The sequence below is a fragment of the Primulina eburnea genome, chromosome 6 (genome assembly GCF_022965805.1).
Source record: "Primulina eburnea isolate SZY01 chromosome 6, ASM2296580v1, whole genome shotgun sequence".
NCBI classification, from domain to species: domain Eukaryota; kingdom Viridiplantae; phylum Streptophyta; class Magnoliopsida; order Lamiales; family Gesneriaceae; genus Primulina; species Primulina eburnea.
In genome coordinates, this window is record NC_133106.1 from 16,174,251 (window position 1) to 16,199,640 (window position 25,390).

General features: G+C 35.6%; 1 pseudogene; it reads right to left on the minus strand.

Moving 5' to 3' along the window:
- Positions 1–901: 901 nt before the first annotated feature.
- On the minus strand, positions 902–23,528 carry LOC140835345 (uncharacterized; annotated as a pseudogene).
- Between the last annotated feature and the right edge of the window lie 1,862 nt (positions 23,529–25,390).

Genomic DNA, 25,390 nt, shown 5'->3' on the forward strand with positions numbered 1-25,390 from the left:
TTATACTGAGATGTATATTATTTAGATTCCATTACCTTCCGCATTTACATTTTAAAAAGAAAAAAAATTTAGACCCTGTTTATCAGAACTGATAATTAAATCTCAACGATGATTAAGAAGATGATTAGCGTCCGGATCCCCACAACAGGTGGCATCAGAGCGATAGATCCTTTAGATTGAGATAGTCAGAACTGATAGATTTTTTAGAATGAAATAGTAGAGAATGAGCGGGGTAGATTGAATTTTCTTCCTTGCATGTGATTGCTAGCATGAGATTTATGTCAATGCTGACTTGCATAATGTATGCTAGCATGATTTACTGCTTTCCCTATTACATGTTGTTTGTATCTGAATTGATTGAAGCATGTAATTGTTAAGCCTGAATTAGAACCGAGTCTGGATCAGAGGTATATGATCAGAGGAGGGCTGAGACAGATTGTATAGATTGTGTACTAATCTGTTTGATTATCAGATATACCGCCTCGAAGAATTTCAGAAAAGGGCAGTACTTCGTCTGAACAGATAGATGCATCAGAAACTCAGATAGAAATAAAGATGCAAGAATTTCAGTTATTACAGCCGCCGATTCTGAGTGGTACCGAGACATCCGAAGATTGTCAAAACTGGTTTGATGACATAGAAATATTGTTCGATTTACTTGATTGTACAAATGAACAGAGAGTTAAAATGGTACCTTATCAGTTACGAGAAGCCGCCAGGAATTGGTGGATTACCAGCAGAAGAATGTGGGAACAGAGAGGTACAGTGATTTCGTGGAAAATATTCAGAACTGAATTTTATCGACAATTTTTCTCAGTCTCGTACCGAGAGGACAAGAAAGCAGAATTTGATAATTTGAGCCAAGGTCAGTTGAATATTGATGAATATACCGCCCAATTCTTTACTCTACTGCATTTTGTTCCTCATATAGCTGGAAATGATGAAGTTACAGTAAATCAGTTCATCAGAGGGTTGAATTCGGAGGTGGTTGCATTTATGAATCTGCAGCGACCTTACCATTTTGCTGACATCCTGAGTAGAGCGAAGAGAGCTGAGGCGAGTCTGATTAGACAGCTAGGGAGGTTGTGTGTGAAGCAACCCCAGACACAGCAATCCCCTCTCCGATATGATCAGGGCAGTACGAGTGGGAAGCAAGATTTGCTGAAAGCTCGGAAGAAGCCATTTAAGAAGATAGAAAGCGGTTCATCTAGCTCCAGCGTTTCTAGTCCAAGCCATACTGGAGTGTATTGCAGGAATTGCGGAGGGAGACATCCCACCGAGCAATGCCAGGGAGTGACTGGTAGATGCAATATTTGTGGACAGCCGGGACACTTTGCTAAAGTCTGTCCCCAGAAGCGTTCCCGAAGATTGTAGGGAACAGAGTTCAATTGAAAACACAGATCCAGAATTTACCACAGGTACTATTCTTTATGATTAGATTGCATATGTATTGATATATACTAATGCATTTGTTAAGAATATCTTTGACTGAGTTGCATGGAAATATGCAGTATCTGTTGGGTTTGTATGTACTGTAGTATTGATGTCCTTGCTTGTTGAGGCAATGTTGATATCAGAGATTTCTGTATATATTATATACTACAGTAAGATGAGAATGAAATAGAGATAGATTATGATGTACTTGTGTTTTCTGATTTGAACGCTTTATTGATATGTATATGCTGAACAAGTAAAGACATATTGTAGAATTTTTCCAGAAATGATAAGAGTCAGACCAGAGATGACTGATCAGTGGAGATACCACGATAAGGATTCTAGATTTAGAATTCCTTCAATATCTGTATTGTATATGACTCGATTAGTACAGAAATGAGCAGATTGCATCCTTATGTATTCAGTAGATCCACTGAAATCGAGCCTAGCATTGGCAGATTTTCCAATGAGATGTGAATTGGCTGATGTTGCCAGATAAGATTTTAGAATTGCTTTATATCAGAAAGATAGATTTCAGAATTGAATTCAGATCAGATAGTGATCGTTATTTTAGAATTCAGCATAGAATAACATTGAATGTACAGAATGATACAGAATGAAGAAAGATCCGCAGAAGAATATCGACCAGGAGTTACATCTGATTTAGTGTTCCTCTTTGGTATGCTTCAGTATATTCAGAGATGTTCTGATGATTTTATGCTTGTTATATCTGTGAGATTTTGATATATTTCCAGCAGTTGATTGATTGAAGAAAATATCTGAAGATGGTATTGAATATTCTGAGAATTAGGATTATTGTATACAGAAATTATTCAGATAAGAATTCCTCTTGAAACAGATTGTATTCAGAATAAGTGATATATGAAATTAGTATGCAGATTGACCTTGACACAGATGAAATTGGGATCAGTGATTGAGAATGATACCGATGTCAGAGGATCAGAGATTTCAGAAATGTAAGAAATGTCAGAAATTATTGTGTCTGATTTGACATATTATTTTATTCGATTGTTGCTTTATATCTGCTGAGTATTGTTATTGTTCTAAATCAGTATTGGAGACACCTGATATTGTTTTGGGATGCATATTTTATTTGCAGATAAGATATATAAGTTGATCAGAATGACATGAAGATATTTACTAGAAATCATTGTTTTATGAGTTCATTGAACTCACTAGATCTGTATAGGTTACTGATATTTTGTATCTGATTTGATATTATTGTTGTTTTGAATCCGTATATGATACAGATTGTTGTGACCCATTGGGAATATATATACAGTCTAATTGTATCAGAACTGTTTTCGAGAGGTATAGCTATGCAGAAATGCGATCAGAATGTTCAGAGCTTGACTGATAACCAGAATGGAGTATCGATAAGGGTAACAGATATATGATTTTGTGTTTTGTATGAAATTGACTAGCTTGTGATATCAGACTGTTTCAGTATTGTATAACAGAATTGATATTGATAGTCAGAGCCGAATACCAGGTAGGTATTTCTTCTTTAATTATGTTATCAACTGATTTGTTTATGTCAGTAGTTCGAAGTTGAAAACACAGATAGTATCAGAAATGCGTTGTAGTGATTTCAGTTGTGATGTTTGTAACTAAGAATGTATGATATTCAAACAGACAGTTTGGATATAGACAGATTAAGTCAGTTGTGACAGATTTGTATTGAAATTTTGGCAGAAATTGTACTGAATTGTACAAATTGTCAACAAATGAAGACAGAAATCAGAAGACTATTACAGATGTGTATGTTTTTGAATAGAAATGGGAGTGCATTTCTATGGCTTTTGTAATGAAATTACCGCCATTTTCTCCAGATTGAAATATGATATGATTGGGATTGACAGATTGTTCAATCTATATCTATTAGTTTGTACAAGATGACGTACAAACATGAGCAAATGACGCAGATTGATGTCAAAGAAATGGTGAGATTACACAGAACGTTGCAATAAAATGTATCAGATTGTGATTGTGATTTATTTTGCACATATGGTAGAGTATACCATACGTTATTTCGCAGAATTTTCACCGATTGACGGATAGCCAGAGTGTACTATCCAAATATGGAAGGTATCCAGAGAGCGGTAGTGCTGGATGCTAGCACTAGTTGACATGAGATATTGTTACTTTACGGGTGATTGTGTGGTGATAGCTATCAAAAGAGCACTGAGATAGTTACAGACGACACATTGTACAGTGAGTACTACAGAGTCCTTATAAAGAAGATTCAGAAAGGAATAAAGATAGCTCAGAAATGACAGATTTGATAAACCAACATCGGATGATGATGTTTGGTATTTGGAGTGAAAGATTGAATATATCCTTGATCGAGATAAAAAGAATTAATAATCGTTAATAGTATTGATTTACTATGAACTGTAAATTGACATATACGGATGTTGTATAGCCAGTACTGCGAGATTGATTCTGTCAGAGTTAATTTAAGAAGTATTATGATAGTATACTTTAAGAAGACTTAGTTCAGATTTGGAATCAGGAGTTGATATAAGAAAGAGATTTCACCATGGATTCATTGAGCTGAGAGTTTGATTTAGACTCTGTTATACATTTCTTCTAATATATCTGAATTGATTGTTTGTGAGTTCGGGGACGAACTCAGATCTAAGAGGGGGAGAAATTTAATGCCCAAGAATTATAGAATTAATAAGAAAAGATTATAAAGTGTTGCAAGGATGAAAAAATGAGAAAATTCTGGAAAATGCAAGACCGCACCCGCGGTGCCAGACATCACCGCACCCGCGGTTCATGGACAGTAAGTTGGCAAGAAATTCCGAAGCATCACCACACCCGCGGTGCTAGCCAGAGCGCACCCGCGGTGCCAACACCGCACCCGCGGTACAGAACAGAGCGCACCCGCGGTCTTGCATTTTAGGAAATGATAAGCATGCCCAAACATGAGCGCACCCGCGGTGCATGACACGACCGCACCCGCGGTCATGCGTGGTTACTGAAAAATGATAACACGTTTCCAGATTTTCATGCAATATATATATATATATGGTCATCCTCCTTCAGAATCAGAACAAGACAGCCGAGAATTCCTCCAGAAATCCCTTCAACTTTTGGTTGCTTTGATTTGTGATTCCGTGTGAACCGTCTATCAGAATTTAAATCCGATTTCGGTTTTCAGCTCCTCTCACCAAGAGCTACACAAGGACGTAAGTTTTGTTACGTTTTGAGATGCTTTGAAAATATGATGTTGCTAGAATTGAATAAGATTCAGATATGGTGTTTCTGCTACCGTAAACATTATATAATTGAATCCAGATTAAAGAACAGACTGTTTATGTAATTGTTATGATTTTTGAAAGATATTGATCGAGATTTTGATATCAGAATTGTGTATTACTGATTTTGAATATACCGATATTAAGATTATGAGTTCCAGTATTATATTTGGGATGTTCAGATTAACGGGGTTATTCAGATTTTATTGTTATGCCGTCGAAACATCAGTAGATTGATATTGATCAGATGCAGATATGATTTTGATTATATTGTGATGTCGATGATATGAATTGAATTGTGTCTTGTTCAGATATTGATCAGATTATGTACTGAGTTGAGTATTGATCAGAACAGATTGTGAATTGAGTTATTCACTGACACAGCGTATTCGATATTGTCATTTCAGATTTGATATGGACAGATTTGGATACAGGTCATCGTCTTCGTCAGACAGGGATGACAAAGGTATAATTCATGTGATATTTGGGAAGACATAACTCAAATCAGATCTCATTTGAGTTTTCCAACTAAATCACATACTAGACCTATTGGTTATCTTTTGATATGATTATGATTTGTTGTAGAATTGTATTCGAATATTTTGAGATAATTATGCATTGTTTACAGATGGTTATGCATTGCATTTGAGATAGGAAAGTTTGACAGAAACAGTGAGACTTTTAGACGTTCAGTGTATCGTTACATAGGAGCAGACATTGTCCTATTGTAGATTATTCGATACAGTTATGACCGAAGTCTAGGAATAAGACGTACACTCACCCCGAGTGGGAGGGTAGGTGACAGCCATTGACGTCTTATTCACACCGGGATCTCTAGAGTTATAGTTGAGTCGAGTCTAGACATGATTTGACTAGAACTGCATGCGTTTATGGATGTGGTTTCGTAGACTATGAAACCCATTGTTATTGCTTTCAGTCATGATAGCATGTTTTTATGATTTGATTTGAGTAGCATGTTTATCTGATTCGAGTTGCATGCTTATCTTGATTAAATTTCATAGATTATGAAATCTATTGATTTGAATTATATTCATGATAGAATATTTCATGATTTACTTTATGTATATGCATGTTTACCATGTTTTATACTGGGATTTATTCTCACCGGAGTTATCCGGCTGTTGTCTTGTTTTGTATGTGTGCATGACAACAGGTGGGACTGGATCGGGGTCAAGAGGATGACGAGAGAAAAAGAGTTAGCGTGGTGATTCCGGACTTACTGTAGATTTGGTTTATTACTTGAACGTAGTAACCGAACCTTAGACTTAGATTGTACAGTATTGTACTTTTATACTGAAATGTATTTTATACTGAGATGTATATTATTTAGATTCCATTACCTTCCGCATTTACATTTTAAAAAGAAAAAAATTTTAGACCCTGTTTATCAGAACTGATAATTAAATCTCAACGATGATTAAGAAGATGATTAGCGTCCGGGTCCCCAAAGATAAAATAATATAAAACATAGATTCTTACCTTTTAGTAACCTTATTATCATACCAAGAGTTTCACCTTTTCATCTCAACTTTAGGAAGTTAGCTATTCATTATTCAAAGTGTAAAACTTTGAATATGAAATTATCATGCTAATTATATTTAAATGAAGAAATAAAGGAAAAATATAGAGAGAAATATTATGAACTCAAAGGTTTGTTCATAGAATGAGGGTTATCTCAATACATTACAATGCACCCCTCTTTATAGCCAAATTTGGGGAGACAACCACAAACAAAATATTATTTTTTTACACAAAAGTCTTCATTGGTGTTCCAAGATATTATATTATATTACACATCACTTTTGAAAATCTTCTTCTCCGAATTTGCTTCTTCACATAAAAAGAAACATGTGGATAATTGATTGTCTAGTTGTGGTATTTTTTTCAAACCATTTGACCAAGTAATTTGAGAGATATGGTCAAAATACTAGAGCATGGTAAAACTGCCACTACTTTGGTAACTTTATTTGTTGCTTAATTTGATCCCACTTGTGAGAAGATTTTTATCTTATGCTTGCCATCAATATTGTAGATATTAACATCAACTTTCTACAGGTCCAAGAATCATCTTAGTCTCATTTGAAACTCCAAGTTTATTCTTGTTTTATCGAACCTGTAAAAAATAGTAAAAACTTGTAATTACACAACAACTTATATTTTATACACTTTATTATAAAACATATAATATTTAAACATTTAATAAAAAAAACTATATATTAATATTATAAAACATTTAATTAATGTACATTTTTTATGTTTATCACACCTCCCAACCAGCTTATTGCTAGTCCCTAGCAATTTAAGCGTTAATAGCAATACAAAACATATTGATTAATTTAAATAGAAATGCAATCAGAACTATCTAAGTGTTTAAATTAAATTTGAAAACTGTCAAAATTATATCAAGATCATCATAATTATAATTTATGATATAATTTGAGATGATCGATTCAAAGCTTATTTCAGGTAGTTAAATTTACACGGCCTTCAGAAATTCCTAGTAAGAGTCTCAACTCCATATCCTCACATGTTAATAAATGTTTCAATTTATGGCAACGATTTCTCTCATGGAGTTGGAATACAGATAAATGCTTAGAAAATGGTTTACAGAATGCAGACAGACAGACGAGCCAAACTAATCAAAAGATAGAAAGTCCATTGATTCAAAATCTAGTTGTTCTTATTATATATTTTTTCCCTGATATATTTTTTTCTTTTTTTTCATAACATCATGGAATCAGACTAAGTTTATGCTTCTTGACCACATATTTATTTAATTTGTACAATAAATTTCTCTCTTTCTTTTTTTTTTATTTTTTTTTATGAGAGATATATGGGTCGTAGCATATAACTTAAAAATTACATAGATCTTCAATATCTTTTTTTTTTGTATTTTTCTCCACTTTATTTTTTCAGGAAATATCATTTTTTTTTTCAAAATAAGAACTCAAGATCTAAACAATAGATAGTCTCTCTCATGATCAATAAAGGCTCGAAAGCTGTTTTCTCAGTCCTCTCCACTCACTCACAAAATATGTGTGAGTTTAAAATTTTAGGCACTCTTATAAGGTATATCTTGGGCCATATAATTTAATACCTGATTTTATCACAATGGTTAATCACTCAAAAAGATTTCATAAATCATATTTTTATATTGATCAGAATATTAAAATTGACTTTTTTTTTTTCAAATAAAAATTAAACATCCTTAGATAGATTAATACATTTTCTAATTTAAACCTTTCAAATATGTAATGCATGATATTTTTGCAAAAATTACAAAGATACAAGCAATAAACATGATTTTATTATAAAATAATTATATTTTTTAAAATTTATTTTTAAAATTTTTTTTATAAGTTTGTTCTCCCCCCAATCAGAATATGCATTGTCCCTAATGTCAAAATAACTATTAATAAAGAGTACATAATGAAAGAGATATCACCTGGAATTTTATTGAAGATAACAAACTGAAACAAACGCAAACCAATCCACGACTTTTGAATCAATGATCCAACTTTCTTTTCTTACTGCTTGATTGCGACCAATTGATCTTTGTTATCATCGGATGATGTTTATGAACAAAAGCTTCCAAATTATCAGTTAATTGGTCGGCAGTCGAAGCACAGATGAGCATTTGTCGTGAATTTTCTGAAATGAAATTCTGTTCCACAGCTTTATCAAGAAATGTCAACAAACTGTCATAATAATTATTGATATTCAACAAGCCTACAGGTTTATTATGGATATTAGTTGTGCCCAAGAAATAGTGTGAAAAATTTCTTCTAATGTACCAAAACCACCTGGTAGTGCGATAAAAGCATCAGCATTTTCAATCATTTGAGTGATTCTTTCATACATAGAAAAAACTTTTAATTCCTCCCCAATCGTAACACCTGTAATATTTCCTTCAGCTAAAGCTGTAGGAATAATACCCAAAACCTGACTACCTCCAAGATGAGCAGATGTTGAAACAGATCCCATTAACCCAATATTACCTCCCACATACACAAAGTGAATTTTTCTCTCAGCCAATATCTTTCCAAGATTATTCGCTGATTCTACAAACACTTCATTTTTTCCAGGACTCGACCCACAAAATACACAAATATTTTTCAATGTTTGTGTAGAGGATCCAGCCATGTTTTTACTTTCTTTTTTTGGTCTGCGAAAATAGAGAGAAAGATGAGAGATTTTATAGGGGTAATATGTTATCATAACAAAACTATGGGTCACAGCTGTAAACAGAATAAATAGTAAAAACAATAATGACACACATGCATATAAATAGTAGTGTGATTGTGGCTCACAATTTTCCTCTGGTTTTACGTCCAGAAACGGCTTCAACACCTTCTATGAGTCGAGGATATGCTTCCCATCCAATTTTCTTATAAATTGGCAAACAGGGTCTTTTTTAGTCGGATTCCAAAGACTATGACGCTCATCTTGGAATTCTTTCCATAAGCAGAGAAGTTCAATATGCACATGTCCACTAGAATGTGTCTCAAGAGTCAATAAGATGTTATCTAAAGACTCCTTACTCAGCTCATTTTAATGAAACCAATTTTATCTTCTCTGTTATTGGAAACACATCCCAAAAATCTGCATCGTTTGTCACAAGTCCATCTCGCACACTTATGACAAACACCTAAACTTTTGGCCTTTCGTTTTTTCGCATAAGTGTTTTTTTCTAATCCAAGCAAATACCGAATGAGCAATGATTGTGAAACTTCTCCTCCTAATCGGACCTTAGCTTCTATTACAAGACGAATATCTTCTGGAATTCCTTTTTGCATTAGCAATCTCAATCTTTCACACCTTCTTGCATAAATTTTTCTTAGAAAATTTTCAGAAACAGAGGGAAAATATTTACAAATTTTTTAGAGAATTTCATCCATTTTGAAAAGAAAAGAAATGATTTTTTTTTTAATTTTTTTGTATCAGCAATTGTGGGAAACTGATTTAACCGACTATGAGAGTTACGGAGTACCGTTATCTGCCATTTAATCTGGAAAATAAAAAGATTAAGAAAACCTGAAATAAAAACAAACAAAATTAAATGCAACATAAAAATGTAAGGATCAGAAAGGGAAATAAACTCTTCTTGAAAGATTTCATTTTCCAAAAATGGTTTAAGCCTTTGTCCATTCACTTTAAAAACATCACCATTTTTAGGATTTTCAATATTCACAGCTCCATAAGGATATACATGCTTTACAACATATGAGCCTGTCCATCTTGATCGTAATTTTCCTGGAAATATGTGAAGTCGAGAATTATAAAGCAAAATTTTTTTACCAATCTCAAAAGATTTTCTAAGAATTGTTTTATCATGAAAAGACTTGATTTTTGCTTTATAAATCCTTGAATTCTCATACGCGTCATTTCTGAGTTCATCAAGTTCATTAAGTTGCAATTTAAGCAATTTGTTGGCATCATCCATGCTTGAATTTAAAGTTTTGATCGCCCAATAAGCTTTATGTTCCAATTCCACAGGCAAATGACAATGTTTTCCGTAAACCAACCTATAGGGAGACATATTCAATGAAGTTTTAAAAGCTGTTCGATATGCCCAAAGTGCATCACTAAGTCGCTGAGACCAATCTTTTCTATTTGAGTTAACAGTTTTTTCCAAAATTTGTTTTATCTCCCTATTAGCTAATTCAACTTGTCCATTTGTTTGAGGATGATAAGGAGTAGTTACTTTGTGAATAATACCATATTTTTTCATTAATGAAGCAAATGGTTTATTAACAAAGTGAGTTCCCCCATCACTTATCATAGCTCGAGGAATTCCGAATCTACTAAAAATATTTTCTTTCAAAAATTTGATGACGATTTTATGATCATTTGTTCGACATGGAATTGCCTCTATCCATTTGGAAACATAATCAACTGCAACTAAAATATACAAGTATCCAAACGACGGTGGAAAAGGTCCCATAAAATCAATTCCCCAAGAGTCAAAGATTTCAATTTCAATGATAGGATTCAAAGGCATCATGTTTCTTTTTGAAATCGCATCCAATTTTTGACAATTTTCACAGATCTTGCAGATTTCGTGGTTGTCTTTAAACAAAGTGGGCCAATAAAATCCACACTGCAAGATTTTCGCAGCCGTTTTCTTTGAAGAAAAATGTCCTCCGCATGCTTCTGAATGACAAAATTTAATGACACTACTTACCTCATTGTCGGGTATGCAATGCCAAAAAATTTCATCTGGACAATACTTGAACAGATACGGATCATCCCAATAAAAGTTTTTTACCTCATTCAAAAATTTTATTTTATCTTGGGAACTCCATTGCGGTGGCATTTTTCCTGTCACAAGCAAATTTACTATGTTAGCAAACCAAGATGTAGTAGTAAATGAAAATAGATGTTCATCAGGAAAATTATCGTTAATTGGTGTCATTTCAAAAGATGATCCTATTACTAGTCTCCATAAATGATCGGCTACGACATTCTCGGTTCCTTTTTAATCTTTGATCATAATGTCAAATTCTTGGAGCAACAAAATCCATCGTATTAATCGTGGCTTTGCATCCTGTTTGGTCAACAAATATCTAATAGCAGAATGATCAGTAAACACAATAGTCGTTGATCCAATCAAATAAGAACGAAATTTATCTAATGCAAATATTACAGCAAGTAATTCTTTTTCAGTTGTGAAGTAATTCATTTGAGCATTGTTTAAAGTTCTACTTGCATAATATATCACATAAGGCTTACCGTTTCTTCTTTGACCCAGTACTGCACCGACTGCATAATCACTCGCATCGCACATGATTTCAAATGGTAAAGACCAATCAGGAGGTTGCATGATAGGAGCTGATGTTAAATGTCGAATAATTTTATCAAAAGCATTTTGACATTCTTGAGTCCACTCAAATGCAGTGTCTTTTGTTAAGAGGTTACAAATGGGTTTAGAGATTAAACTAAAGTCCTTTATAAACCTCCTATAAAATCCAGCATGTCCAAAAAATGAGCGAATTTCTTTAATGGTTTTTTAAGGGGGTAAATTGGCAATGACATCAACTTTTGCTTTATCAACTTCAATTCCATGAGATGACACGACATGTCCCAAAACAATTCCAGAAGTAATCATGTAATGACATTTTTCCCAATTTAAAATAAGACCTTTTTCCTCGCATCTTTTAAAACTTTTTCCAAATTTTCAAGACAATTATCAAATATTCCCAAAGACAGTTAAATCATCCATGAAAATTTCCAAACAATTTTCAACCATGTCGCAAAAAATGCTTAGCATACATCTTTGAAATGTTGCTGGGGCATTTCATAATCCAAATGGCATCCTTCTAAATGCAAATGTTGCAAAAAGACATGAGAATGTAGTTTTTTCTTGATCTTCGAGTGCAATGAGAATTTGATAATAACCTGAATATCCATCAAGAAAACAGTAGTATGGATGACCTGCTACTCTTTCTAAAATTTGATCCAAAATGATAATGGAAAATGATCTTTTCTAGTGGCGTCATTTAATTTTCTATGATCAATACACATCCGCCAACTAGATGGGACTCGACTTGTTAACAATTCACCTTTTTCATTTTTTATCACTGTGATGCCAGATTTTTTTGGAACTACTTGTGTTGGGCTTACCCACTTACTATCAGAAATAGGGTAGATAATCCCAACATCGAGTAGTTTGAGAACTTCAGTTTTCACAACATCGTTCATGTGTGGATTTAATCTCCTTTGTGGTTGTTGAGATGTTTTAGCATTTTCTTCTAAGTTAATTTTGTGAGTGCAAATTAGTGGATTAATGCCCTTGAGATCTTTTAGTGTCCAACCAATTGCATTTTTATGTCTTTTAAGCATATCAACTAATTTACCTTCTTGATTACTTTCTAGTTTGGAAGAAATTACCACCAGATATGTTTCATCTGTTAGAGTAGGTGCACGTCGAGCCAAGTGTTGGCCGAGTGTTCACAATGAAACTCTATGTATAAACGATCTTTATTTTAATAATATTTGAATTTATTGTTTTGGCATTTCTTTATCTGTATACCCATGCTAGTTGCATAGATAAAGCCCTTGAATATACAAATAGTAGAAAGAATATGAGATGCTCACATGATGAGTATCATGAAACTCATATTTGGAATACTGTATATTCTAAACGGTTCCTAGTCGTTTCAGCCGCCACTAAGAAGGATATAGGCCGCTAGAGCTCGAGACTAGTATCTGCGATGTGAGTACCATGTTTCATTGGTAGGGGACATTGTGATGTCCGAGCATGCAGATAGGTGCTCCTGGTAGAGTGCACTAAACAACCCTCCATTAAAGGACTTTCCAAGTGGTTCTCACTTATCGAGTGGAAACGTCCTAGTTTATGGCTGTACACCATTAGTCCTTATGACCCGGGACAACATTGAGACTCTATGTGCTAGCGTTTCACTTTGACTTGTTTACCGACTCTCATGGGGTCATCAGGTGGCAAGGTTGGGTGTTATGTCGAAACATATAGGAGTCGATGCATTGTAGTCGGGGATTCACCGCTTACCTACGGGTATGGATATCCTATGTGTTTTCATGTATATGTAGTTTTAAATCTCTGATCAGAGTATGGTGGTAATTATGAAAGGGGTTTCATAGATTACACCATCGAGGCAACTACGACATGTCACATAGTATCGATTCATTGACAACTCTCGATAAACCAATAAGTGTCGAATCGATCGGGATATATGAGTTGAAGGGACCGTACTGTACGCTAACCATAATTGAATGGTTCTTGCAGGCACTATCATTTGATACCTAGGGGATCATGTAAGCGATGCTGCTAGGCGTTTAACATGATTGGTTGGGTACTATCAGACTTGAATTCTGACGTTCTTATTATCAAGGAGTTGATAAATAAGAATGGAGCAATTGGGGTATACTCATATAAGGACATGTTTAGTCCGAATCACATGGATATGTGAACCCACGGCTAGTTGTATCAGTGAACCATTGAGGGCCACACAAGTACTTGCTTTCTAGATCCCGTTGAGAAGTAAAATAGTTCAATGTGTTAAACGGCTTATAAATGAGTTTATAAGCGTAAAGAAAAATAGAAGTATGACTTCTATGAGAGAAATGTAAATTTTAATTTATGGAATTGTTCCTAAATTAAAATTGGCCAAGTGAATAATGTATTTGAAAATTGTGATTTTCATAAACATTATTATGGACTAAATTAAATTAATTCAAGTGTTGAATTAATTAAATACTAGTTGACCTAATAGAGTCCAAATAATTAAATTAATTCAAGTGTTGAATTAATTAAATTATATTGAGTCTTGTAGAGCTCAATTTAAATAAACTATTTAACTAGTGGACTTGAGTAAATTCAAGTCATGTTTAATTATTCTCAAATATGTTTGAGATAATTAAATTTAGTCCATGGTTTTTAATTTGTTAAAAACCATATAATATAAGCATGCATGGGAGGTGAAGAGTTGAAGACAACTTTTTCAAATATCAAGGCTTGACATGCTACTTTTGCTTTTAGCTTTTTGCAAGTCCAAGACAAGTCTCCTTTTCCCCATTCTACATCCACTATGACCGAAATCTTCATCTAATTCTCTCCAAATTTTTTCTCTCTTTTCTTCTTCAAATGTTGAGGAAGAAATAATCTTCTCCTTGAAAAATCCTCTTGATTTTCTAGTGCAAATGAAGAGGGGATTTACCAAGCAAGTGGTGGGCCTAATTTTGAAGGAAGGAGGAAGGTTGTAGATCTTCTTGCCATTCAAGAGCTTCGTTGTTTAACAACAAAGTTGGAGCCACAATCAATCTTTTAAAGATTGATAGGTATATCTCTTAAACACCCTATGTATGACATGTGTTTGTTTTTGTATTTGCTACACAAAATGTGTGGTGGCCGAAAATTCCATGCTAAATTTCGATTTTTAAACTTCCGTTGCGCTTCCGGTCATTGTAACCGATCCCCTTTCAAGTGGTATCCGAGCTATGGTTACGATTTTGTGTAGAAATTACAAGATATTATGTTGAGATCGATTTCTAACCGCATGATTGTATTTTTGCAACCAAAAACCGAGGCTCATTGTGGGGAATTTCGTGCAGCATGTTGCTCCCCGTTTCGGGCAGCTAGGGCAGCCTGAGGGGCTTCCCCAGCAGCCCCATTGAAAATTAAAAAAAAAATTGCCGGAATCCGACGACGGAGCTCCGACGACAGCGATGACGACTAGGGTTTCCAAAAGTGTTTTGGATGATCAAAGTGTCATGGGCCTTGAGTTGTTGGACCATTAGATGGCTAACATATTTGTGAATTTTAAATGGGCCAAAATGTTTTTGTTGAAAAATAAGTTTTTGGGCCCTTAAGTTTAAAATTACAAACGTTGCAAATTTTTTCTCATAAAATAAATAATTGAAGTTGGACTTTAATTATTTATAGTAAATTGTGATTTATAAGAAATTTGGTTATAAATAAATTAATTGGAAAGTAGACAAAGATGTTTGTATACTTTGTTAATTTAGTTTATAATCGTGGCGGTTAGTGATTGGATCAAGAGATATAATATTGGATCAATTAATTATTGTGATAATTAATTGATGGTGTATGATATGTGATATTATGCATGAAGGATGATCAAAAGCCCAAGCCCAATTTTCTAGGTGTATGCTAGGATATTTTGTGTTGAATGATTGTAATAATTATCAAATTTAAAGTGGGCTTGGTTTATGGTCGTTCCGATCCCCATGAGATGTATCCCTATTTGCCATGGATATTTATTTGTAAATATTAGTATAGTGGATGATCAAGATTGGAAGATGGTGGCCATGATGATTATGAAGATCGAAGACATGTAAATATTGGAAGCTAATGAAATAGTTGCATTTGCATCCCATGCATTTCCCTAGGATTGGACCTAGACCCGTGTTTAGCTCACACAGGCCGTTAGTATTGGGGCGATTGATCATCCTTGTTTTGTTTACTGTTTATAATATATGCATGATATGTTATAAATAATGAGTATGTGCGTTATTATTATGATAATAACAAAGTTGCATGAATCCGGCAAACATACGATCAAACATGGCGAGCTTTTAAATAAAATTAATGATGATACCTTTCAAAATTAAAAACCCTCATTTTGAATAAGATTCAAAATTAATATCAAGCCCGAAAAGGGGAATTATAAATTTTTTTATAATTTCCATGTCTTCCATCGACAATGGGTATATGATGAACGCTACCCGTACTCGGGGCTCGGCTAATATTATTGGTGGGGCCCTGGGTGCCGGAAAGCTGTGACATCCATTGACATGGTGATGTGAACTACGTGGAACTCCCATGATTTCGGCTCATATTATTGGGGGAACTCATGGCGACCGTCCATTAAGGTTCAACATCGATGGGTAAAGCTTGACACGTGAAGATGAACGACCTCATATTATTGGGTCCTAATCAAACGTGAGACAAAAGTTTACGTAGAGGGTTGCATTGTGATGCAATTGGAAACTACTTTTTAGGAATTGTGATTGGCTGATATTATTCGGGATCATAATTCGCTAATTGGACCTTACGTACCTACTGAGGAATGCAGTTTCCCATTTTCACTAGAGGGTAGTGAAAATGTCAAAAAAGTGGGAGCGAAAATTTATAAAGTTAAAGTCCAAACTTTATATCTTATTAAATATTTTAAAATAGTCATTAACATTTATCTGTTTTACTTTTCAGTACAATATTTTGACAATGTCTTCGATTCGCAACTCGCTATCCGCTATACTCGAAAAACATGTGTTAACCGGACCTAACTATCTCACTTGGCTAAGAAATCTGAAAATCTTCCTAAACTCGGAAAAGATTGCATATACACTGACTGAGTCGCCCCCTGTTGAGGCTCCGATTAGCTGCACTCCTGAGGAAATGCAGACCTACAAAGATTTGTGTGACCATGACTTGAAGGCTAGGTGTTATATGCAGGCTTCTATGAATGATGAGCTGCAGAGGCGTTTTGAAGATGCAAAGAATGCTGCTGACATTCATATACACCTCAAGGAGCTCTTTGGTGAGCAGACTCGGCCTCTTAGGCATGCTACCGTCAAGGAGCTGATCACTATGCGCATGCGAGATGGGGCCTCGGTCCATGAGCATGGCTTGAAGATGATTGGGCTCGTGGACAAGCTCGTTGGCATGGATCTGATCTTGCCTTCGGAGTTGACCACCAATGTGTTGCTCTTATTGATGCCTAGCTCATTTAATCCTTTTGTGGTGAACTTCAATATGAACAAGATGGAGCCGACCCTTGAGGAGTTGGTGAACATGCTTGTGACCTTTGAGTCCACTATCAAGAAAGAGAAGTCGGTTCTTTTTGTGGGCTCTTCATCTGGTACGAAGACCGGTCCACCTGGGAAAGGAAAGAAGCGTTCTTTCCATCGTCCCAAGAAGGGCGTGCCCTTGAAGAGGCAGACTCCGGGTCCCGTAGTGGCAGCCACACCAGGGAAGGCTGACAAGACTGTTGACATCTGTCATGACTGCAAGAAGCCTGGACATTGGAGGCGTAACTGCAGGGAATATCTTGCCCATAAGAGTTCTGGAAACGGTATGTTCTATATCGAAGTAAACATTTCAATTAACTCTACTTCTTGGGTATTGGATACCGGCTGTGGCTCACATCTCTGTAATGATTTGCAGGTGATGGGAAGAAGTAGGAGGCTCAGGGAAGGTGAGACCTTCTTGAGGATGGGCAATGGGGCAAGAGTTGCTGCCAAAGCTGTTGGAGATGTTTCTTTAATTTTGAACAATGATTTTAAGATGTTGTTAAGAGATGTTTTGTTTGTACCAGACTTGGTGAAAAACATTATTTCCATTTCTCTGATAGACAAAGATGGATTTTCTTGTTTATTTAGCAAAGGTGTTTGCAATATTTACAAGAATGAATGTTTAATTGGTACTGGAGAACTTGAAAACGATCTCTATAACTTAAAATTGAAATATATTCCACTAAACAATGTCCAAGCGATAACAACAACAAACAAGCGCAAACAAGATACTCTTAATATGGCACAATTAGGGCATGCTCGATTAGGACATATTTCCCTACGAAGGATGAACAAGCTAGTGGGAGTAGGCATGTTTGATATGTCTGATATTAATGCTCTCACGACTTGTGAATCCTGTCTAAAAGGAAAGATGACCAAAATTCCCTTTAAGGGCCATGTGGAGCAAGCCAAAGGGTTATTGGATTTGATCCATACCGATGTGTGCGGTCCGCTTAGCATCACCACTAAGCATGGACATGCCTACTTCATCACCTTTACCGATGATTTTTCGAGGTATGGGTTTGTGTATTTGATGAAATACAAGTCTGAAGCCTTTGAAAGGTTCAAATAATTCAGAAGTGAAGTAGAGAAGCAATTGGGACGAAGCATCAAGACACTTCGATCCGATCGAGGTGGTGAATACTTGAGTGCCTAGTTCCAAGAGTATCTTAGGGAGAATGAGATTCTTTCACAGTGGACTCCGCCCGCTACACCGCAGTTGAATGGTGTTTCGGAGCGTCGTAACTGGAATTTGAAGGACATGGTTCGGTCTATGATGGGGTTCACGGAGTTGCCGCCATCCTTTTGGGGATATGCGCTTGAGACAGCGGCAATGTTGTTGAACAATGTCCATATAAAGACAGTTGATAAGACACCATATGAGATATGGATGGGTAAGCCACCCAAATATTCTTATCTTAAAATATGGAGGTGCCCTGCTTATGTGAAGCAGGTAGTGGGAGATAAATTGGATAGTCGATCCATTTTATGTTACTTTGTGGGATATCCAAAGAATTCGGTTGGATACTAATTCTATCATCCCCAAGAAACAAAAGTGTTTGTTTATAGGAATGAAACCTTTTTGGAAAAGGAATTTCTATTAGATAAAAAAGGCGAGATGATAGAACTCGAAGAGGTTCGAGAGACACACCTGAAGAGCCAAGAGAGGAGATACAAGCTCCTAGAAGATCCGAGAGAGTCTCGAGACCACCTATGAGGTATGGTCTGCTTCTTGAAGAGGGCCATGATGAGCCTAACCTTGGATGTGATCCAAGGACCTTCAAGGAAGCGTTATCTGATGCCGATTCAACCAAGTGGCTTGAAGCGATGGAATCTGAGATGAATTCCATGCATTCGAACCAAGTGTGTAATCTTGTGGATCCACCTGAGGGAATTGTTCCATAGGGTGTAAATGGATTTACAAGAGGAAACTTGGGGCGGATGGGAAGGTATTGACCTTCAAGGCGCGATCGGTGGCAAAAGGATATACTCAAAGACAAGGAGTTGACTTTGAGGAAACCTTTTCCCCCGTCGCAATTTTCAAGTCCATAAGGATTTTGCTGGCCATAGCTACATGGTATGACTATGAGATATGGCAGATGGATGTTAAGGCAGCCTTTCTTTATGGGGATATTAAGGAAGAGATTTACTTGTCTCAACCTGAGGGGTTCACATCTGTCGGAAGTGAGCATATGGTATGCAAACTTCAGAGATCTATTTATTGTCTAAAGCAGGCATCTAGGAGTTGAAACCTCAGATTCGATAGTACAATCAAAGAGTTTGGTTTTACTAAGAATCCTGAGGAACTCTGTGTGTATAAGAAGGTCAGTGGGAGTGCTGTGACATTCCTGGTGCTTTATGTTGATGACATTCTACTCATTGGGAATGATGTAGGGATGTTGCAATCAACTAAGATATGGTTAGCAAGTAAGTTCTCGATGCAGGACTTGGGTGACGCATCTTTTGTATTGTGAATATAGATCTATAGAGATAGATCAAAAGGATTGCTTGGTCTCACCCAGTCCACATACATTGATACCATCGTGAAGCGGTTCTCGATGGATGAGTCCAAGAGAGGACATCTACCAATGTATCATGGCGTGTCCATATCGAAGTCAATGTCTCCCAAGCCTGATGCAGAGATAACGGCGATGACAAGCATTCCTTATGCATCTGCGATTGGTAGCATCATGTATGGGATGATATCTACACGTCCTGACGTGGATTTTGCACTAAGTGTAGAGAGTAGATATCAATCTAACCCTGGTCTTCCTCACTGGAAAGCTGTGAAAGACATCCTCAAGTATTTGAGAAGGACCAATAAGTTGTTTGTGGTCTATGGGGGTGGAGAACTGAAATTGGAAGGCTATACCGACTCTAGCTTCCAAAGCGATATCGATGACTCGAAGTCAACCTCTGGATTCGTATTCATGCTCAATGGTGGTGCTGTCTCTTGGAAGAGTTCCAAGCAAGACAGAACTGCGGATTCCACCACTGAGACCGAATACATTGCTGCATCGGCTGTAGCAAAGGAGGCTGTTTGGATTAGGAATTTCGTCCAAGAGTTGGGCGTCATTCCTAATGGAGTTGCTCCTATCCCGGTGATGTGTGACAACACGGGAGCCATAGCTCAAGCGAAGGAGCCAAGGTCTCATCAGAAGTCCAAACATATACTGAGAAAGTACCACATCCTCCGAGAGATCGTGGAAAGAGGAGATGTCACGATTGACAAAGTCGGCTCCGGAGAAAATGTTGTTGATCCGCTAACTAAGCCTTTACCTGGACCATTATTCGAGAAGCATCGCGAATCGATGGGTTTAAAGCATATGGGTAGTTGGCTCTAGTGCAAGTGGGAGATTGTTAGAGTAGGTGCACGTCGAGCTAAGTGTTGGCCGAGTGTTCACAATGAAACTCTATGTATAAACGATCTTTATTTTAATAATATTTGAATTTATTGTTTTGGCACTTCTTTATCTGTATACCCATGCTAGTTGCATAGATAAAGCCCTTGAATATACAAATAGTAGAAAGAATATGAGATGCTCATATGATGAGTATCATGAAACTCATATTTGTAATACCGTATATTCTAAACGGTTCCTAGTCAATTCAGCCGCCACTAACAAGGATATAGGCTACTAGAGCTCGAGACTAGTATCTGCGATGTGAGTACCATGTTTCATTGGTAGGGGACATTGTGATGTACGAGCATGCAGATAGGTGCTCCTGGTAGAGTGCACTGAACAACCCTCTATAAAGGACTTTCCAAGTGGTTCTCACTTATCGAGTAGAAACGTCCTAGTTTATGGTTGTACACCATTAGTCCTTATGACCCGGGACAACATTGAGACTCTATGCGCTAGCATTCCACTTTGACTAGTTTACCGACTCTCATGGGGTCATCAGGTGGCAAGGTTGGGTGTTATGTCGAAACATATAGGAGTCGATGCATTGTAGTCGGGGATTCACCGCTTACCTACGGGTATGGATATCCTATGTGTTTTCATGTATATGTAGTTTTAAATCTCTGATTAGAGTATGGTCGTAATTATGAAAGGGGTTTCATAGATTACACCATCGATGCAACTACGACATGACACATAGTATCGATTCATTGACAACTCTCGATAAACCAATGGTTGTCGAATCGATCGAGATATATGAGTGGAAGGGACCGTACTGTACGCTAACCATAATTGAATGGTTCTTGCAGGCACTATCATTTGATACCTAGGGGATCATGTAAGCGATGCTGCTAGGCATTTAACATGATTGGTTGGGTACTATCAGACTTGAGTTCTGACGTTCTTATTATCAAGGAGTTGATAAATAAGAATGGAGCAATTGGGGTATGCTCATATAAGGACATGTTTAGTCCGAATCACATGGAGATGTGAACCCACGGCTAGTTGTATCAGTGAACCATTGAGGGCCACACAAGTACTTGCTTTCTAGATCCCGTTGAGAAGTAAAATAGTTCAATGTGTTGAACGGCTTATAAATGAGTTTATAAGCATAAAGAAAAATAGAAGTATGACATTCTATGAGAGAAATGTAAATTTTAATTTATGGAAGTGTTCGTAAATTAAAATTGGACCAAGTGAATAATGTATTAGAAAATTGTGATTTTCATAATCATTATTATGGACTAAATTAAATTAATTCAAGTGTTGAATTAATTAAACACTAGTGGACCTAGTAGAATCCAAATAATTAAATTAATTCAAGTGTTGAATTAATTAAATTATATTGAGTATTGTAGAGCTCAATTTAAATAAATTATTTAACTAGCGGACTTGAGTAAATTAAAGTAATGTTTAATTAGTCTCAAATATGTTTAAGATAATTAAATTTAGTCCATGGTTTTTAATTTGTTAAAAATCATATAATATATGCATGCATGGGAGGTGAAGAGTTGGAGACAACTTTTTCAAATATCAAGGCTTGGCATGCTACTTTTGCTTTTAGCTTTTTGCAAGTCCAAGACAAGTCTCCCTTTCCCCATTCTACATCCACTATGGCCGAAATTTTCATCTAATTCTCTCCAAGTTTTTTCTCTCTTTTCTTCTTCAAGTGTTGAGGAAGAAATAATCTTCTCCTTGAAAAATCCTCTTGATTTTCTAGTGCAAATTAAGAGGGGATTTACCAAGCAAGTGGTGAGCCTAATTTTGAAGGAAGGAGGAAAGCTTGTAGATCTTCTTGTCATTCAAGAGCTTTGTTGTTTAACAACAAAGTTGGAGCCACAATCAATCTTTTAAAGATTGATAGGTATATCTCTCAAACACCCTATGTATGACATGTGTTTGTTTTTGTATTTGCTACACAAAATGTGTGGTGGCCGAAATTCCATGAAAATTTCGATTTTTAAACTTCCGTTGTGCTTCCGGTCACCGTAATCGATCCCCTTTCATCATCTTCTCCAAGAAATGCATACTTCAATTCTTCTGGCAAGGTTTTAACACTCCAATATGGGTGGTTCGTCTTTGTTTTCATATTTTGCATCAAATCTTTCTCTGATCCTGGTAACGAGTGATACCTGATAAAATCATCAAGATCAATTTCAATATTTACTTTAATAGTTTCAATTGAACAAATATCTAATGGATCACGAGTACTCCTTTCTTGAATGTTTTCTTCCACAAGAGTTTCCATAAGATTTTCATCTTCACTTTCATCTCCTTTGTCATGTGGTTGCTTACAAAGATTAAACACATTAAGCTCCAAGGTCATGTTACCAAATGACAATTTCATTATTCCATTCCTGAAATTTATAAGAGCATTAGAAGTTGCTAAAAATGGACGACCCAGAATTATAGGAATTGCATTACAAGATTCGATAGGTTGTGTATCTAAAACTATGAAATCGACAGGATATACAAAGTTATCAACTTGGACCAATACGTCTTCTACCATACCTCTTGGCACCTTAACAGATCTTTCAGCAAGTAAAAGTGTTACCGAAGTAGGTTTTAACTCGCCTAGATTGAGTTCTTGATAAACTGAATATGGAAGTAAATTCACACTAGCTCCAAGGTCAAGCAATGCTTTTTTAATTTTTCGTTCTCCAATAATACAAGAAATAGTAGGACAACCTGGGTCTTTGTATTTCAAAGTATTGTTATTTTGAATGATTGCACTTACTTGTTCGGCTAAATATGCTTTCTTTTTCACATTCAATTTTCTTTTCACAGTGCACAAGTCTTTCAAAAATTTGGCATATGATGGTACCTGTTTTATTGCATCTAATAAAGGAATATTAACTTTTACTTGTTTAAAAATATCATATATATCAGAATTCAAATTTGATTTTTTTGTATTTTTCAATGCATGAGGGAATGGTGGAGACACTGTCTGTTGAACCTCCTCTTCGCAAGTTATGGGTTCCACTTCCTTACCCTTTGAAGTTGATTTATCATCATCTTCACAAGGTTCAAGAATGGATTTTTCCACAACCTTACCACTTCGAATGGTAATAACAGATTTTACCTGATCCATCGGTTGAGTTCCAGAAGTTCCAGTTTGTGAATGATGATCCTTGGGATTAGGCAGAAGTTGTGAAGGAAATTTACCTTTTTCATGAACATTAAGTGCAAATGCAAATTTAGCGAGAGTATCTTTCAAATCTGTCATGGTTTGAGCAGTTTGAGTATTGATAGACTCTTGATTTGCAATGAAAGAATTCAATAAATCTTCCAAATTCCTTTTAGGTGGAGGAACATAAGGTGCATAATTTGAAAATTTTGTTGATTTTGAAAATGTGGTTGCGGAAATTGTGCAGCATTATCATTCCTCCAACTAAATTTGGATGATTTCGCCAACCTGGATTGTAATTTTGAGAAAATAGGTTCAAAATTTGGCCTTTTGAAATTGTTCAAAACATTGGCTTGTTCATGGAGACATTCTTTAAAAGAGGGCAAAGTGGACAATCTTTTGTAAAATGATCACTTGTATCACAGATCTGACACACAATTTCTTGAACAGATTTTAATTGACCATTCCTTTTCAATTCAAGTGCCTCAACTTTTCTTGTCCAAAGAGGTAAATCTAGCTTGAAGATCATGTTCATCTTTGAGAGTGTACATACCTCCACCAGATGTAGGAGATTGAATCTTGTTTGATGGTTCAGATTGTACCTATAGTGTCCCAATTTTGAGCATTTTCAGCTAATGAATCGAGATACTCAATTGCCTCGTTTGGATCTTTATCTTCAAATGTTCTATTACACATAAATTCAACCTATTTGCCTATCTTTAGGTGTTAAGCCTTCATAAAATTGAGAAACAACACTCCAAATTTCAAAACCATAATGTGGACAAAGATTAAGCAATTCTTTGTATCTATCCCAACACTGATAAAACGTTTATCCTTGTTTTTGAGTGAAAGTGATGATTTGCCTTTTGAAAGAATTTGTTCTATGCGATGGAAAAAACTTTTTCAAAAATTGTTGTTGCAATTCATCCCAAGTTCGAATGGATCCCGATCTATGATTTTGTAGCCAAGTTTTAGCTTTATCTTTTAAAGAAAAAGGAAAAAGCTTAAGTCGAATGGTGTTCATGCTACAATTTAGATCATTATATGTGTTGCACACTTCTTCAAATTCTCGTAAATGCATGTATGGATTTTCAGAATCTAAGCGATGAAAGTTGGATAAAAGTTGGATAATATCAGGCTTAAAATTGAAATGAGATGCATCAGGGGGAAAAACTATACATGAAGGTGCACTAGTACGTGTAGGATTCATATGATCTCTAAGTGTTCTTCGTCTATCATGATCATGTTGAGATTGAATTTCATCTTCATTTTCTTGGATGGGTTCTTCCGCCATGTTTTGTAAAAATAAAGGGTTATTTCGAATGAGTCGACCAATAAGTGTACGTGACCAAATGCTCATGCAAATGCAAATGCAAATGTAAAAAAATAAAAACACACAAAAGCAATAAAAATTCAAATAAAGAAAAATAAACTATAAAGGAAATTAAATAGACTTGAAATTAAATTATACTTCCCCGGCAACGGCGCCAAAAACTTGTTGCGACTCTGATTGTTGCACTCCCATGAGCAGGTTGTCCACAAGTAGTATAATTCAGGTGAGTGCCGATATCGTATCCACAGGGAAGCTAAGGTAATTACAAGTCCACTACAATGTCTTTTTGTTTTGTTTTGTTTTTGTTTCTTTTTAATTTTAATTGTTTAAATCTTTAATGGGTAAATTTTAATTGTTCAAATTTTAATTTAAGTAGTTGAGATTAAATGATCCACTCTTGGTATTTTAATAAAGTTAATATTAACGAACAATATTGAAATCCACTTAATAAAATGGTTCCAATATATTAAATAACCATATTTATATTATGTTA